Genomic DNA, 19,000 nt, shown 5'->3' with positions numbered 1-19,000 from the left:
TAACTTTTAAAACTCACGGAGGCGTGAGTATCCGTGATTTGGACGGGAGAAAACCAAAACTCCGGGGAAAATTATATTCACGGAGGGAGAAGTGTCCGTGGATCTGACGGAGGAAAGTTGAAAGTCCAGGGGAAAAGTTATTTCACGGATACATGACTGTCCGTGGATGAAGAAGCCATGGATATTAGGATCGGGCCTTTTGCAACCTGCACAAGCCCAACGGTTGTGTTAGCACATCTTTACACGGCAGTTTACGGAATTGAGCTATTTGGCTGGTGTTTTGGCAAGTCATGGCGACCATTCGACCGGGATTTGGTGCAAGGGCACAACTATAAGTTGGATACCTATAAAAAGAGAATTTCTATCTAAAATCCGAAAAAATATTTTAATCTTTAATCACGCCTTCGGAGAGAAAAACACAAGGAAGAAAGTTAGGGTTTTTGATCGATTTCACCATCGTAACAATTTCTCTTTCATTTTCTTATATGTTTAACATGGGTGTTTTTACATCCATGAGTAGCTAAACCCACAATTGATTGAGCATGAATTCTAGGTTCTAAACTTGATTTGGATTAATATATGCATCTATTTTGAGTTCTTCATATGATTATTGTTTGCTTCTACTTTAACGAATGTCTATGATTGGTTAATTGATTGCTCTTGGTGGCCAACTATAGTAGTTTATTGATTGATTTATTGCTAGTAAAGGGTTAGGATATTCTTGTCATTGTTGAATAACCCATACACAAGTAGAAAACATGAGACCTTGCAGAAGGATTATGTGGAGCAATCGAATGTAGAACAACATTAGAAAGTGGACGTTGCGCTAAGAGTCTAACTACTAAGATTAACCTAAGTCATAAAATATAAACCATTCGACCAAGTTACACCTTGAGTGCGCTACTACTTGGTGGCTTGGACGAATAGAATCTGATATTCGAGCGCTTGGGTATCCAGTGACCAAAGGACTTTAGGGGATAGCACTGCGCTTGGGTATCCGATGTCATACGAAGAAATTATGCGCGAAACAAGGATGATGCAGAAGACGGATCTGTCAGTCCTGCAAAACTGACAGTTGAATGGGATTACTAAAGACACCCGACTATTTTACTCGGGGATGTCACCATCAACTTCTTCACTTTACGTGGCTCGGGGATTGGTGTTAAGTTCGTGCTGTTGCCACAATTAACACAGGGGACGTATGGTTGCTGTCATGGGTGTTTACGGTATGGAGAATAGATGAACTGATGTTATGGCAGTGACGTTAACTGGTAGAGAAGATTGATGGGCAGAGACAAGAAGGTCGAGACTGTGATGATCATTGATGGAGTTGTGGACAGAGAGGATTGGCTGGAGTCTGTAGAAGGCAGTTGGAAGTGATCGATGTCACTGAGAGATGGAAGGCAGAACTCGCAACTCGAGAATACAAAGAGTTATAATGACGGTGTTGTAATATCGGTGGATAATGGTGTTGATGAATGCTGATATGAAGGTCTCGAACTCAGAATAATGGAGTTTGAGTTGAGCTGTAAGGGATGATGAACGGGGCTGCAGTGTTTCTGCCATTAATAGCGATGGACAAGAGAGATATCAGTTGAGATAGAGATGAGATAGAAGGAGGAGTTAGCTGGAGGTGAATGGTGATGGATTGGAATCTGAGCTTTGCTGTGACGATAATGCAGCAACGCAATGAGCCTTGGAAATAGACGATTGGCAGTGATGACGAGAGATGCTTCTGATGATCAACGAGATGGAACTCGAGTAACAAGACAGAAGATGATGGGAAATGATGGTGATGGCTGTTGTTACTATATCGCTGGAGTGGTTTTGCCTGCAGATGAGAATGAAGCTCGAGTTTATATAGAACAAGGGAGTGTTGGCTGACGGGAGATAAATAAGAGAAGCTGGTTGCGATGATAGGAAACATGGTGATCATGATGGACTAGGTTGTGCTGAGTTCGTGGTCTTGAGATGATACGAATGAAACGGCAGTGGTGATTGAACACGGAGGAGAAAGAATAATGGTTTGCTACTGTGAAGGCAAACTGAAGTTGAATGCTCAGAGAAGCAGATGGTTTTCACGGAGTGCCTGGTATACGTGGAGGTTATGTGCCGGAGCCGAAAATCCAGGGAGTTTGGAAACTCACGATTACCTGAGTCTCCGTGGATGTCTGGGGTTGAGAATCAAAATCCAGGGAAATTTATTTCTCACGGAGGGTGAAGTGTCCGTGGAAGTTTGGTCGAGAAACTAAAAATCCCGTAACTTTTAAAACTCACGGAGGCATGAGTATCCGTGATTTTTCGGGAGAAAACAAAAACTCAAGGGAAAATTATATTCACGGAGGGAGAAGTGTCCGTGGTTCTGACGGAGGAAAGTTGAAAGTCTAGGGGAAAAGTTATTTCACGGATACATGACTGTCCGTGGATGAAGAATCCATGGATATTAGGATTGGGCCTTTTGCGACCTGCACAAGCCCAATGGTTGTGTTAGCACATCTTTACACGGCAGTTTACGGAATTGAGCTATTTCGCTGGTGTTTTGGTAAGTCATGGCGACTATTCGACCGGGATTTGGTGCACACGCATAACTATCATTTGGATACCTATAAAAAGAGAAAACAAGGAAGAAAGCTAGGGTTTTGGAGCGATTTCACAATCGTAACAATTTCTCTTTCATTTTCATATATGTTTAACATGGGTGTTTCTACATCCATGAGTAGCTAAACCCATAATTGATTGAGCATGAATTCTAAGTTCTAGACTTGATTTGGATTAATATATGCATCTATTTTGAGTTCTTCATATGATTATTGTTTGCTTCTACTTTAATGAATGTCTATGATTGGTTAATTGATTGTTCTGGGTGGCCAACTATAGTAGTTTATTGATTGATTTATTGCTAGTAAAGGGTTAGGATATTCGTGTCATTGTTGAATAACCCATACACAAGTAGAAAACGTGAGACTTTGCAGAGGGATTCTGTGGAGCAATCGAATGTAGAACAACATTAGAAAGTGGACCTTGCGCTAAGAGTCTAACTACTAAAATTAACCTAAGTCATAAAATATAAACCATTCGACCAAGTTACACCTTGAGTGCGCTACTACTTGGTGGCTTGGACGAATAGAATCTGATATTCGAGCGCTTCGGTATCCAGTGACCAAAGGACTTTAGGGGATAGCACTGCGCTAGTTGTTATTCCACGGTTGATAATAATCTATGATTAATGATGAATTGATGAATATATTAACTCATTGACGGTTTAGTAACAAAGAAGGATTCCTCGATCATCTCTCTCTATATTGCTTACAACTTAATCCTTTAATTACTCTGTTTATATACTTTTAAATCTAAAACAAAACACCCGTCGTGACCTTTTGAACAACTAAAACTCACTGCTTTTCGTGGGAACGATCCTTGCTTCCATTATATTACTAGTTAATTGTGTGGAAATAAGTAATTTAATTTGATTGCACCTACGAAACGCATCAAATTTTGGCGCTGCTGCCAGGGAGCAGTCGGTAGCTTTAGTTATTTATTTTTGTTTTTAGATATTTTTTTTTTTAGTTTTTAACTTTGTTTTCTAGATTTTTTTATTTTACGTACCTAATCCCTGGCACCGAAACAGTGGGATTACCCAAGGTGCGGAATTCGAATTCGCAAGGGAACAATACTACAAGCACATCAACAGTCGCAACCAGAACCTTCTACAGAAGATATGGTTAATACATACGACGAGAGACATCCTCCACCATCCCCACCTACGAATAGGAAGTTAGGAGAGTTGACATCTCCATGCTTAGATTCGCAACCACTGTGCATTATAATCACTAACTCAGTGGAGATGAAGTCGAATCTACTTCATCATCTACCAAAGTTCAAGGGACATCCAGGTGAAAATCCAAATCGACACCTTTAAAAGTTCCAGAACACGATGACAAGTCTGAGGCATGCAACTGCAGACAGAGATATGGCTATGCTACAAGCCTTCCCGTTCTCATTGACAGACTTAGCAGAAGAATGGTTGTATTGTCTTCCTCCAGGGAGTGTTACAACATGGACTGAGATGAAAAAGCTATTTCTGTAGAAATGTTTTCCTGCTTCCAAAGCGGCGTCCGTTCGTAAGGAGATTGGTGACATTCTACAAATGTCTGGGGAGTCTCTATATGAATATTGGGAGAGAGGTATAAGAGGTTGTTGGCAAGATACCCACACCATAATATATCCTAAATACTTATCATTTAATACTTCTATGAAGGATTACTTCCAGAACAGAGGAACTTGATTGATACGGCTGTCGGTGGTTCACTTACTGAGAAGGAAATCTCACAGGCAACCAGTTTGATTGAGAGTATGACTGCCAATGCTCAAAAATTATACACCAGAAACAACTCTAATGTCAGAAAAGTTAGCGAAATGGGAGAGTCTGCACAGTCAGAGCAACGGATGAACAACATAGAGAAGGTAGTACAACGAATGGCATGAAGAAGAGTCTGACCAGGTGAATGTTGTGTTCCCTAATCAGAGGCCAAGGTATGATCCCTACTCTAATACTGATAATCCAGGTTGGAAAGATCACCCAAATTTCATTTATGCAAATCAGCAAGCTACAACTCCTAATCCTTATGGGCGACAAAGTGGTTTTCAACAACCACAGTTCCGACCACAACCTCCACCTTAGCCTCAACAGCATACTCAAAATTCTAGTTTAGAGGAGATGATGAAAATGATGATGCAAAAGCAATATGCAAATGCTCAGCGTCAAGATACGATTCTCCAGAAACAGGATATGGCTATAAAAGACTTGCAAAAACAGTTTGGAAAGTTGTCTACATAAATGAATGAAATAAAGGCACAGAGACAAAGTTGCCATCACAAACTTTTGTGAATTCAAGATAGAATGTTAATGCATTGCTTTTTAGGAGTGGAAAGCAAACAGAAGAGCCAAAGAAACAAGAAATGGTTATTCATGACCTGGAAAAAGAAGTAGAGATGGAAACTGTTACAAAGGAAAATCCAAATTCAACCGGCCAACCTAAGGACAGGGTTCCTAATTTTACCACAACATCTCCTTTTCCTAGTCGTTTTGCTAAGTCAAAGAAGCAAGTTTTAGACAAGGAGATCATGGATATTTTCAGCAAGGTGTATATCAACATTCCATTTATTGAGGCCATCAGAACGGTACCCAGGTACGCCAAGGTTCTGAAGGATTTGTACACAATGAATGAGAGGTTGATTCCTAACGAGATCACTCAGGTGGGAGAAAATGCTTCATCTATGTTGCTAAAGAAGATGCCTGCAAAGTGTGAAGATCCTGGTGGTTTTACAGTGCCAGTTACTATTGGTGAAAAACGGTTTGAGCGTGCTTTGCTTGATTTGGGAGCTTCCATAAGCGTGATGTCAGCCGATGTTTATGATTCCTTGAATCTGGGACCTTTAAAGGAGACAGAGATTATCATTCAATCAGCTAATAACTCTAACATATATCCTAAGGGACTCGTGGAAGACGTGTTGGTTCAAGTAAATGAACTAATCTTTCCGGTTGATTTCTTTGTTGTGGATATGCAGAATGGGTATAATTGTTCGTCTACTTCATTACTTCTTGGGAGACCATTTATGAAGACTGCTAAGACGAAGATCAATTGTGATACTAGGACACTCACTATGGAGTTTGACAAAGAGGTTATACGCTTCAATATATTTGAAGCTATGTGTTATCCAAGTGATATCCATTCTGCATTTTTTGTTGATGTTATTGGTTCGTTGGCACAACAGATGTTTGATTTTATCAACGAAGATGAGCTTGAATCTTTGCTACAAAATAACATTGATTTGGATGTCCATGGCATGCCTAACTTGGACGTTGATATTCCCAAGGACTTTGTCGAGACATATGGTGCTTTAACGGCATCACAAGAAGTTAAAATAGGAAATATTTCCTATATCTCTTTACTTGTAACTGATGAAGTTCATTTACTTTATGTTGTGCAGGCACCTAAATTAGAACTGAAACCCCTACCTGATCACTTAAAGTATGCTTACTTTGGCGATGGGGAAGAGCTTCCAGTCATTATTGCAAAGAATCTCACAGCAGTATAGGAAGAACGCCTCCTTAAGGTTCTAAAAGAGCACAAAACGTCTATTGGTTGGATAATTGCTGATATTAAAGGAATTAGTCCAGCCATGTGCATGCATAGAATCCTAATGGAAGATGATGTAAATCCAGTACGTGATGCTCAGCGTAGTCTTAATCCTCTAATGATGGAGGTCGTGAAGAAAGAGATCCTGAAATTGCTAAGTGTGGGGGTGATTTACCCAATTTCTGACAACAAATGGGTTAGTCCGGTGCAAGTGGTACCTAAGAAATCAGGTGTCACTGTTGTTAGATATCAAGATGATGAACTCGTTCCTACAAGATTTCAAACAGGATGGCGAGTGTGCATATACTACAGAAAGCTCAATTCTGCTACCCGCAAGGATCACTTTCCTTTTCCTTTCATTGATCAAATGTTAGAGAGGTTAGCGGGACATTCTCATTATTGCTTTTTGGATGGTTATTCGGGATACAATCAAATTGTTATTGCACTAGAGGATCAAGAGAATAGTACTTTCACTTGTCCTTTCGGTACATTCTCATATAGAAGAATGCCATTTGGTCTTTGCAATGCGCCTGCCACTTTTCAGAGATGCAAGGTTAGTATATTTTATGATTACGTGGAAAACATCATTGAGGTATTTATGGACGACTTTAGTGTTTATGGCGATTCATTTGATGTCTTTTTTAAATAATCTTGAACTTGTACTTGGCCACATTGTGTCCTCTCGAGGGCTCGAGGTAGACAAGGAAAAGATAGAGTTGATTAGGAACTTACAATACCCCACTTCGGTGAGGGAAATTCGCTCGTTTCTTGGTCATGTAGGTTTTTATAGGAGGTTTATCAAAGATTTCTCCAAAATCTCAATGCCGATGTGCAAATTGTTGCAAAAGGAGGTTGCCTTTAACTTCTACCAGGAGTGCAAGGATGCCTTTAATAAATTGAAAGAATTGTTGACTATTGCACCAATTATTAAGTCACCTGACTGGAGTTTGTCGTTTGAGTTAATGTGTGATGCAAGTGATTATGCAGTCAGAGATGTTTTGGGTCAAAAAGTAGACAAGAGGTCACATGTGATTTATTATGCATCAAGGACCCTAAACGATGCTCAAATCAACTATTCTATTACTTCTAAAGAGTTGTTGGCTTTAATATTTTCATTAGAAAAATTTAGAGCTTATTTGGTGGTACCAATGTGATTGTATATTCTGATCATGCAGCACTAAGGTACCTATTGAAAAAGAAGGAGGCCAATCCAAGACTCATACATTGGATTCTTTTGTTGCAAGAATTCAATATGGAAATCCGAGATAAGAAAGGTGTTGAGAATACAGTTACCGATCATCTTAGTAGACTTGTTTTTTCTGAAGAAAAACTCCCCTTACAGGATCGTTTTCCAGACGAACAACTTTTCTCGATTGAAGAATCAACACCTTGGTACGCTGATATAGTGAACTATTTGGTTACAAGGCAAGTACCTAGTACGATGTCTACTTTTCAAAAGCTGTAGCTTAATAAAATATCCAAGCAGTATGTGTGGGATGAGCCTTACTTGTGGAAATATGGTGCTGATCAGATTATCCGCAGGTGAGTACCAAACTCTAAATTTCAATCGTTTTTATCTTTTTGTCATTCTTATGCTTGTGGTAGTCACTTTGGTGCAAAACATATCGCTCTCAAATTCCTTGAGAGTGGCTTTTATTGGCTACCCCATTTGAGGATGCATATGCTTTTTGCAAATCTTGTGATAGATGTCAATGAACGGGCAATCTAGGTGCTCGAAATCAAATGCCACTCAATCTTATTCTCACTGTCGAGATTTTTGATGTGTGCGGCATTGATTTTATGGGTCCTTTTGTTAATTCGAATGGGAAATTTTATATACTTCTTGTTGTGGATTATGTTTCTAAATGGGTGGAAGCTAAAGCCACCCCTACTAATGATTCTCAAGTTGTTTGTGATTTTGTGAAGGAATATATTTTCTTTAGACATGGTACACCACGAGTGGTTATCAGTGATGGAGGATCGCACTTCAAGAAATCCTTCCATGCTCTCCTCAAGAAGTACAACATTACACACAAGATTGGTACGCCGTATCACCCACAAACTAGTGGGGAAACTGAAATTTCAAATCGTTAGATTAAGTCCATCCTTGATAAAACCGTTAACACTACATGGAAGGATTGGAGTCATAGGCTTAATGGTAGGCCAGGGATTGTATAAGAAACAAGAGCAAAGGATAAGGGGAGACAGAAAGGCCTACATGTTAAACTGCAAGTGCACAGTTGTCATTATAGTGTGTATGTGCAAGAACAGGTCATCTCCACAGGGACTAGGGTGTATAGTTGAAGTTTTTAAGCTAGTTATCTAAATGCAAAATAGTGAAAATGGACTAAAACAATGGCAATGTGAAGGTGGCAGTGAAAAAAGTGAAGCAGTGAGTAACAATGGAAAAAGAAACAAGGAAACAGTGAAACAAAGACAAACAAACCAAGGCAGTGAGCCAAGGGCAATGAGCAAAGATTACAGCTACAGATACAATGTGAAACAAGGAAACACTAGGTTTTGAATCCACATCTTGATCCTAAACTAAGGAAGTTATTATGCAAGCTATGTCTTGTTCTTTCATGGAAGACTACAATGAGTGATTTACTAACTAATCTCACTAACTTACCCCTAGCATCAACTGTCTTCTTACAGCACAGTTGATCACAGGCTTGTTTGCTCAACCAATTAACTATCAATTCTAAGGCAATTAAGCACAAACCTTCAAATGGACTGAATTCTTAACCACTATCACTAACTTCACCCCTAGCATCAGCTGTCTTCTTACAGCACAGCTGATCATAGGTGAATTAGCTCAAATGGCTAATTATCAGTCCTACTTCAGTTTAAACATCACAAGAACAACAACATGTATATTAACTATCCTAGCATGCAATCAAGAGTTTCATCTAAGCCCTAGCAAGTGATAAATTAAAACATGATGAATATGTGAAAATAAAACTGAATTTGAAAGTGAAACAAAAACAGAACATGAACAATTGAGGAACTGTCTAGTCCAGTCCTCTTGGTGGTGCACTGGCTAGTCCTGGCATGCCCAAAAACAACACCCAAGAACCCTATTTATACATGCAAACCAAATATCCAAAAATCCCCAAAATATAAAATTTAGGGTTACACAAAAAATCCGAAATTGACCTTTACCTAATCTCTGAAATCAATCAATGGTCTCGACCCATTCTTCTATTGCTTCTCCTCTTCCGTAATTGGTGGTTTGATTTCACTAACTCCGTTTCTCTCGAACCTAGTTTCTAGGTTCACTGTTTTTGAAAAGATAAAAGGGTTGAGAGAGAAGGAGCTAGAGGGTATCATGGTGGTGTCCTTTAGTGATGGCGGGGGTGGCTGATTGATGGGGTACAGTGATGGAGGTGGTTGAGCGGAGTTGGTGGCGGACATGGTGGTGGTGATGGTCGCTGTGAAGAAGAGGGGAAGAAGAAGGAAGAGAACTCGATAGAGTTTCTCTTAGGGGATCTTTGATTTAGGGTAAATAGGTTAGGGTTCTAGAGTATTGAGCGGACCCATCGTATTTTGATGCTCAGATGGTGAAAGACGATGGATGAAAAGATGAGAGAATGTCTATGATTGGTTAATTGATTGCTCTTGGTGGCCAACTATAGTAGTTTATTGATTGATTTATTGCTAGTAAAGGGTTAGGATATTCGTGTCATTGTTGAATAACCCATACACAAGTAGAAAACGTGAGACTTTGCAGAGGGATTCTGTGGAGCAATCGAATGTAGAACAACATTAGAAAGTGGACCTTTCGCTAAGAGTCTAACTACTAAGATTAACCTAAGTCATAAAATATAAACCATTCGACCAAGTTACACCTTGAGTGCGCTACTACTTGGTGGCTTGGACGAATAGAATCTGATATTCGAGCGCTTCGGTATCCAGTGACCAAAGGACTTTAGGGGATAGCACTGCGCTAGTTGTTATTCCACGGTTGATAATAATCTATGATTAATGATGAATTGATGAATATATTAACTCATTGACGGTTTAGTAACAAAGAAGGATTCCTCGATCATCTCTCTCTATATTGCTTACAACTTAATCCTTTAATTACTCTGTTTATCTACTTTTAAATCTAAAACAAAACACCCGTCGTGACCTTTTGAACAACTAAAACTCACTGCTTTTCGTGGGAACGATCCTTGCTTCCATTATATTACTAGTTAATTGTGTGGAAATAAGTAATTTAATTTGATTGCACCTACGACACGCATCAAATTTTGGCGCTGCTGCCAGGGAGCAGTCGGTAGCTTTAGTTGTTATTATTTTTGTTTTTAGATATTTTTTTTTAGTTTTTAACTTTGTTTTCTAGATTTTTTTATTTTCGGTACCTAATCCCTGGCACCGAAACAGTGGGATTACCCAAGGTGCGGAATTCGAATTCGCAAGGGAACAGTACTACAAGCATATCAACAGTCGCAACCAGAACCTTCTACAGAAGATATGGTTAATACATACGACGAGAGACATCCTCCACCATCCCCACCTACGAATAGGAAGTTAGGAGAGTTGACATCTCCATGCTTAGATTCGCAACCACTGTGCATTATAATCACTAACTCAGTGGAGATGAAGTCGAATCTACTTCATCATATACCAAAGTTCAAGGGACATCCAGGTGAAAATCCAAATCGACACCTTTAAAAGTTCCAGAACACGATGACAAGTCTGAGGCATGCAACTGCAGACAGAGATATGGCTATGCTACAAGCCTTCCCGTTCTCATTGACAGACTTAGCAGAAGAATGGTTGTATTGTCTTCCTCCAGGGAGTGTTACAACATGGACTGAGATGAAAAAGCTATTTCTGTAGAAATGTTTTCCTGCTTCTAAAGCGGCGTCCGTTCGTAAGGAGATTGGTGACATTCTACAAATGTCTGGGGAGTCTCTATATGAATATTGGGAGAGAGGTATAAGAGGTTGTTGGCAAGATACCCACACCATAATATATCCTAAATACTTATCATTTAATACTTCTATGAAGGATTACTTCCAGAACAGAGGAACTTGATTGATACGGCTGTCGGTGGTTCACTTACTGAGAAGGAAATCTCACAGGCAACCATTTTGATTGAGAGTATGACTACCAATGCTCAACAATTATAGACCAGAAACAACTCTAATGTCAGAAAAGTTAGCGAAATGGGAGAGTCTGCACAGTCAGAGCAACGGATGAACAACATAGAGAAGGTAGTACAACGAATGGCATGAAGAAGAGTCTGACCAGGTGAATGTTGTGTTCCCTAATCAGAGGCCAAGGTATGATCCCTACTCTAATACTGATAATCCAGGTTGGAAAGATCACCCAAATTTCATTTATGCAAATCAGCAAGCTACAACTCCTAATCCTTATGGGAGACAAAGTGGTTTTCAACAACCACAGTTCCGACCACAACCTCCACCTTAGCCTCAACAGCATACTCAAAATTCTAGTTTAGAGGAGATGATGAAAATGATGATGCAAAAGCAATATGCAAATGCTCAGCGTCAAGATACGATTCTCCAGAAACATGATATGGCTATAAAAGACTTGCAAAAACAGTTTGGACAGTTGGCTACATAAATGAATGAAATAAAGGCACAGAGACAAAGTTGCCATCACAAACTTTTGTGAATTCAAGATAGAATGTTAATGCATTGCTTTTTAGGAGTGGAAAGCAAACAGAAGATCCATATGCTTGTGGTGGTCACTTTGGTGCAAAACATATCGCTCTCAAATTCCTTGAGAGTGGCTTTTATTGGCTACCCCATTTGAGGATGCATATGCTTTTTGCAAATCTTGTGATAGATGTCAATGAACGGGCAATCTAGGTGCTCGAAATCAAATGCCACTCAATCTTATTCTCACTGTCGAGATTTTTGATGTGTGCGGCATTGATTTTATGGGTCCTTTTGTTAATTCGAATGGGAAATTTTATATACTTCTTGTTGTGGATTATGTTTCTAAATGGGTGGAAGCTAAAGCCACCCCTACTAATGATTCTCAAGTTGTTTGTGATTTTGTGAAGGAATATATTTTCTTTAGACATGGTACACCACGAGTGGTTATCAGTGATGGAGGATCGCACTTCAAGAAATCCTTCCATGCTCTCCTCAAGAAGTACAACATTACACACAAGATTGGTACGCCGTATCACCCACAAACTAGTGGGGAAACTGAAATTTCAAATCGTTAGATTAAGTCCATCCTTGATAAAACCGTTAACACTACATGGAAGGATTGGAGTCATAGGCTTAATGGTAGGCCAGGGATTGTATAAGAAACAAGAGCAAAGGATAAGGGGAGACAGAAAGGCCTACATGTTAAACTGCAAGTGCACAGTTGTCATTGTTGTGTGTATGTGCAAGAACAGGTCATCTCCACAGGGACTAGGGTGTATAGTTGAAGTTTTTAAGCTAGTTATCTAAATGCAAAATAGTGAAAATGGACTAAAACAATGGCAATGTGAAGGTGGCAGTGAACAAAGTGAAGCAGTGAGTAACAATGGAAAAAGAAACAAGGAAACAGTGAAACAAAGACAAACAAACCAAGGCAGTGAGCCAAGGGAAATGAGCAAAGATTACAGCTACAGATACAATGTGAAACAAGGAAACACTAGGTTTTGAATCCACATCTTGATCCTAAACTAAGGAAGTTATTATGCAAGCTATGTCTTGTTCTTTCATGGAAGACTACAATGAGTGATTTACTAACTAATCTCACTAACTTACCCCTAGCATCAACTGTCTTCTTACAGCACAGCTGATCACAGGCTTGTTTGCTCAACCAATTAACTATCAATTCTAAGGCAATTAAGCACAACCCTTCAAATGGACTGAATTCTTAACCACTATCACTAACTTCACCCCTAGCATCAGCTGTCTTCTTACAACACAGCTGATCACAGGTGAATTAGCTCAAATGGCTAATTATCAGTCCTACTTCAGTTTAAACATCACAAGAACAACAACATGTATATTAACTATCCTAGCATGCAATCAAGAGTTTCATCTAAGCCCTAGCAAGTGATAAATTAAAACATGATGAATATGTGAAAATAAAACTGAATTTGAAAGTGAAACAAAAACAGAACATGAAAAATTGAGGAACTGGCTAGTCCAGTCCTCTTGGTGGTGCACTGGCTAGTCCAGGCATGCCCAAAAACAACACCCAAGAACCCTATTTATACATGCAAACCAAATATCCAAAAATCCCCAAAATATAAAATTTAGGGTTACACAAAAAATCCGAAATTGACCTTTACCTAATCTCTGAAATCAATCAATGGTCTCGACCCATTCTTCTATTGCTTCTCCTCTTCCGTAATTGGTGGTTTGATTTCACTAACTCCGTTTCTCTCAAACCTAGTTTCTAGGTTCACTGTTTTTGAAAAGATAAAAGGGTTGAGAGAGAAGGAGCTAGAGGGTATCATGGTGGTGTCCTTTAGTGATGGCGGGGGTGGCTGATTGATGGGGTACAGTGATGGAGGTGGTTGAGCGCAGTTGGTGGCGGACATGGTGGTGGTGATAGTCGCTGTGAAGAAGAGGGGAAGAAGAAGGAAGAGAACTCGATAGAGTTTCTCTTAGGGGATGTTTTATTTAGGGTAAATAGGTTAGGGTTCTAGAGTATTGAGCGGACCCATCATATTTTGATGCTCAGATGGTGAAAGACGATGGATGAAAAGATGAGAGAATTATCCAACGGCGAGAAGGAAATGGGAGTGGAGCGACCGTTGGATCTGAGATACATCAAAACTGACGGTCTGAGATGGATTTAGGTGCTAAAGTGTTAGACAGGAACATCAAACTTTGATGTACTGGCGATGCTGCGACCATTGGATTCAGATGTGATCCAATCTGACGGCTGGCGAAGGAGACGGGTATGGATATTGGAAATGGGTTTGGGTAAGGGTTTTGGACCTTGGGTATGCCAAGCCCATATCTTCTTTAAGAAGAATTCTTCCTTGTTAAGCCCATTTCTAGCCTTTTGGTCTTGTGCACAACATTCCTCGCGGCTTCCTTGCGTAATTCCTCCCGACTTTTCACTACTTTTCTGCTCTTTTCGCTCCGCAATTCATCCAAAATTTATTTAAAACCTAAAAATGCAAAATTAATTAATAAAAATATTTATTCTTGAAAACAACGAAAACACAGAATATGGGATAAAATGGAGCGTTAGTGCACAAAAGATGAGTTAAATGCCAATAAAAAGATATAGAAATATGCACTTTTTAGCACTCATCAAATACCCCCAAACCTGAATTTTACTTGTCCTCAAGTAAAACAAAACTAAGGAAATCCTAACTATACCACTGTCGCTGGTCTCTCGATTACATTTAGCGAATGCAATAAGCCTTTTAAACCACTAAGTGTCCCTAGTGGACGAGTTGAAGTCTCGTGAAGGTTTGCTTAGAACGTACCTACAAAGTTCTAGGACAAAATATAAGCTCAGATTCCATGAAATGTGACATGTGCAAGACAGTAGAAGCTCACAGCAAAATGGAGATGTCAATCTAGCTATCAAAGGCACAATCCTAGCACTGATAACAAATAAAGACATGTGATAAGAGTGTAAAGTGTATCTACACATGTGTAAAGAAAGATCGGATGTTATGACTACTAATCACCAAGAGATAGTTTCTCAGGATAAGAACCGAGGTCGAAATCTAGCTAGCTGTCCGGACTTTACGAGCATTGTGAATGAGTTGGAGGTATTTCACAATTACTCGCGTTGTACATCAATGGCATACACCCTTCCTTGCTTATAACACAAAAACACAAAAGATGACTCTTTACATGACTCTTATTTACATTGACTACTCTCTTTTATTTTTGGAACAAGAGAGGATGGAATTGATAAATACTTGATTTTTTTTTATTTTTTTTTGATATTTTTCTGAATATATACATAGTTTTTTATTTTTTTATTTTTTTCAAAGTAAAATTTACCACATAATAACTCTTTTGATATGTAAACAAAAAGAAACAAAAAATTACATGACACTTTGCAAGAGGTAGCCCTTTTTGATGCACCCAGTTAAATTCGATGGTTGTCTTTCTTAATGTAACCTCCACCTTCTATCCCAACCAACCAAAGAACAAGCTAGTCAAGTTTCGTTCAATATTCTAAAGTGATTGGAAACTAAAACTTCCGATAGAACACCTCAAGGATGAGGCTATACATGTATTGGTAGATCGTGCACGTGCAAGTTTCTTATCACTATGTGAATTGTGCTAGAATCCGGGTGCCTAAATATCTAGACTAAGAATCCTTATGTTTACATACATGCACAAGAGTCAACATTTCAAGGTAAATGAGCTCCATTTTTATGTTTTTTTTTTCAAATTTTTTAATTTTTTATTTTGATTTTTTCATATTTTTTTTCAAAAGAAAGAGTTCTATTTTTGGATTATAGCATGTTATCAAAGTATCTACTTTTCACCCCCAAACCTAAACTAAACATTGTCCTCAATGTTTCAATAGATGGATAAAATTATACGACAACATACGAATAGGACCATGTTGAGTAGAGAAAAAGGAAAGAGAATACCCGATTTGACGAAAGAAAGAACCGAACTCCTTTATTCAATGGCTAGGATCCAACATAACTTAAGTGAAAGCACATTGGATTAGCACAATATATACAAAAGAAAACATAAAAGATTCCACTAAACATTACCTACCGGATTATATACAAAAAATTCACTATATACATAAAGTCTAAAGAGTTGAGGATCAACCCAAAAGACAAAGTGTTGAGACATAGACAGTTTCAAAACACCAAAATTGGACTGAAATGGGAGTGAGAGTGAAAAACCGAATGAATCACCCCTAAACCTAAATTTTTCAAAAGATTTAATTTTAAGCACAAAATCTAGCAATTTTGGGGGTTCGGGATTCACAAGGTCTAACCCAAAATGGACTTTTTGCGGGATGGGCAAAGAAATGTATTCCAATTGTGGCTCCTTAAAAGTATTATATTTTGATGCAAAATAGTCCAAAAGGACTTGGGAGGCACACAGTTCCAATCCTAGATTAGGAATTTTTAGAAAAGTTGGTTTAAAATTTTTGTTACAAACCAAATCGAGGTTGGGTGGAATAATCTCAATATGTGATTTAGGTAAGAAAGTTGGTACTTCTAAATTATTTTCATGGACAAGATCAATAGTACCAACATATACTTTCCCTAAATCAGAAACAGGTAAAACATGCTCACATTCATCGAACAAATCATCAAGACCTAACTTGGTATCATGATTGTCCGAAGTACTCAAATCAACATCGGAAGACATAACATTTTGTGACTTAGGCAAGGAATCAGACACATCAAATTCGTTTTTATGCATAATAAAATTAGTGTCTACAGAAGATTCAATTTCTCCTATGTCATGCTCATCTTCACAGAATAATTGTACAAGCCCCATATCAATATCAAGATCATATGAATTACAATAATTATTAGAAGAAACAACATTCATGAAGGTCGAGGGCGAGAAGCCATATGTTATTGAACCAAAAGGTTCCACAATATTTTCGGCAAAAACATGTTTTTCTAACATAACATCATCATCATCATAATCATCATAATCCTCATCATGGTAACATGCATATTGGTCCTCATTAAAAGTGGTGGTGTCCTTAGTCGATTCATGTTCATCTAAATTAGGTTCATATTCAACATCATTTACATGAATGGGACTAGACACTTCATTAGGGACAACATACATTTCCTCATGAATTTCCTCCTTTTGTAGGTGAAGAAAAATCTGATCTAACTTCGCCTGAATTCGTGATGTAGATCTATCGAAGTTTAGCTCACTGAGATCTTCTATGGTGGAGTCTAAATTCATGGGAGTACAAAATTCTTCATGTTCAAATTGTGGTGATTGGTACATGTGTGCATGGTCATTAGGATCTACAAAATATTGATCGCAACCCTCAAAGGATTGATTATGGTCCCAATGACTACCGGCCTCACAATCTGTGGGCATTTCATAAGTTGGATTTTCATGGTATCCCCTAGATTGCCTAAATTCATGCAAAATATAGCAATATTCATCAAGGTGGTCTAAACCACCACATAAGGTACAAGCATGCATTTCCGGTTGGCTAGGTTGATACATGGGTGAATAGTTATACGGGTTTGCATATTGAGGCTCATGACCTTGAAAAGGTACATAATTATAATCCCTATAACTATTGACATCATGGTCTGTCGGAGGCTCATAAGGTGAATCTTGCCCGTAAGCTTCTCTAATAGATTTATTCCCAGTGGCAGACCAAAATCCGTTCATTTTTAGATTTAGGGCCGAAGTGATGCTTTTAAATGGATGGCAATAAAATCAATGATACCCATCAAACAAGTTATACAAACAAAGCAAACCCATAATCTAAAAAGGTTAAGCCCAAAATTTGGTTTTTGAAGGGAAAGAGAAAATTTGGTTTTTAGGGAAAAAGGCCCAGCTGAGAAGTTTGGACGAAGCCCAGCTAACGAGTTGAAATCAGTGAGACGAGGCCCAGCTGCGAGTTTTTTTTCTGATTGTTGGGCTCTCAGTTAGCCAAAGATCGAGGCCCAACTGGGCTTTGAAAACGTTTTATAAAATTTTTGTGGGTCAAGCCCAGAGTTCAGTTTAGTTGGGTTTACACAATTTCAGAACTGGCTACAAGCCTAGAATTTTAGTGGAAGAGAAAATAATACCCAACCCAGTGAACTGGGTGAACTTCAGGCTCAGCCCACAGGCTGCTTTGCCTTGGCAGCAGCACAGCAGCAGTAGCAGGTAGCAGCAACAACAGGCAGCAGCAACAGCAACAGTACCAGGCAGTTCAGCAGCAGCACAACAAGCTTGTACCTGGTGGCTCAGAAGAGAAGAATTAGTTCTCACAGGTCCAAAAGAAGAATGACAGGAGACAGCAGCTAAGCTAAAGTTGCAGATTCCAAAAGAATCAGTTGCAACCAGATGAATGGCTACAGTCACACTTGGACAGGATAAAGCTGATTGCAGAATGCAGGACAAGTTTTACAATGCAGGAATGTCTAAATTGATATGTTACAGGGTGATGCAGATGCAAAGCTAATGATACACATATGCAGATGCAGTTGGGTATGCTACAGAGTATGCAAGAATGCAAAGAAGAAAAGCTACAGATGCAAGATGCTACTACATCTAACACTACAAAGCTAGGATGCAGGAATGCAAGTTATGATGGCAGTTAATGCAGCTAATGATGCAGATGCAGGTGGAAGATGCAGATGCAGATGCAATATGCAAGAATTACAGATGCTAAGATGATGCAGAACTAAGTTAACAATGATGCACAACGGAGTTAACAATGATGCACAACTAAGTTACATGGCAGACTAAACTAACACACGCCAGACTAAGTTACAGCTACAGATGCAATATGCAAGATGATACAGAACAGCAAGATAAAGAAGAAAAATCAACTACACAGCTACCAAATCCCCGGCAGCGGCGCCAAAAACTTGGTAGGCCAGGGATTGTATAAGAAACAAGAGCAAAGGATAAGGGGAGACAGAAAGGCCTACATGTTAAACTGCAAGTGCACAGTTGTCATTGTAGTGTGTATGTGCAAGAACATGTCATCTCCACAGGGACTAGGGTGTATAGTTGAAGTTTTTAAGCTAGTTATCTAAATGCAAAATAGTGAAAATGGACTAAAACAATGGCAATGTGAAGGTGGCAGTGAACAAATTGAAGCAGTGAGTAACAGTGGCAAAAGAAACAAAGAAACAATGAAACAAAGACAAACAAACCAAGGCAGTGAGCCAAGGGCAATGAGCAAAGATTACAGCTACAGATACAATGTGAAACAAGGAAACACTAGGT

Source organism: Papaver somniferum, unplaced genomic scaffold, assembly GCF_003573695.1.
Source record: "Papaver somniferum cultivar HN1 unplaced genomic scaffold, ASM357369v1 unplaced-scaffold_118, whole genome shotgun sequence".
Taxonomy (NCBI): domain Eukaryota; kingdom Viridiplantae; phylum Streptophyta; class Magnoliopsida; order Ranunculales; family Papaveraceae; genus Papaver; species Papaver somniferum.
The sequence above is the reverse complement of the archived record's forward strand: the minus strand, read 5'-3'. Positions refer to the sequence as shown.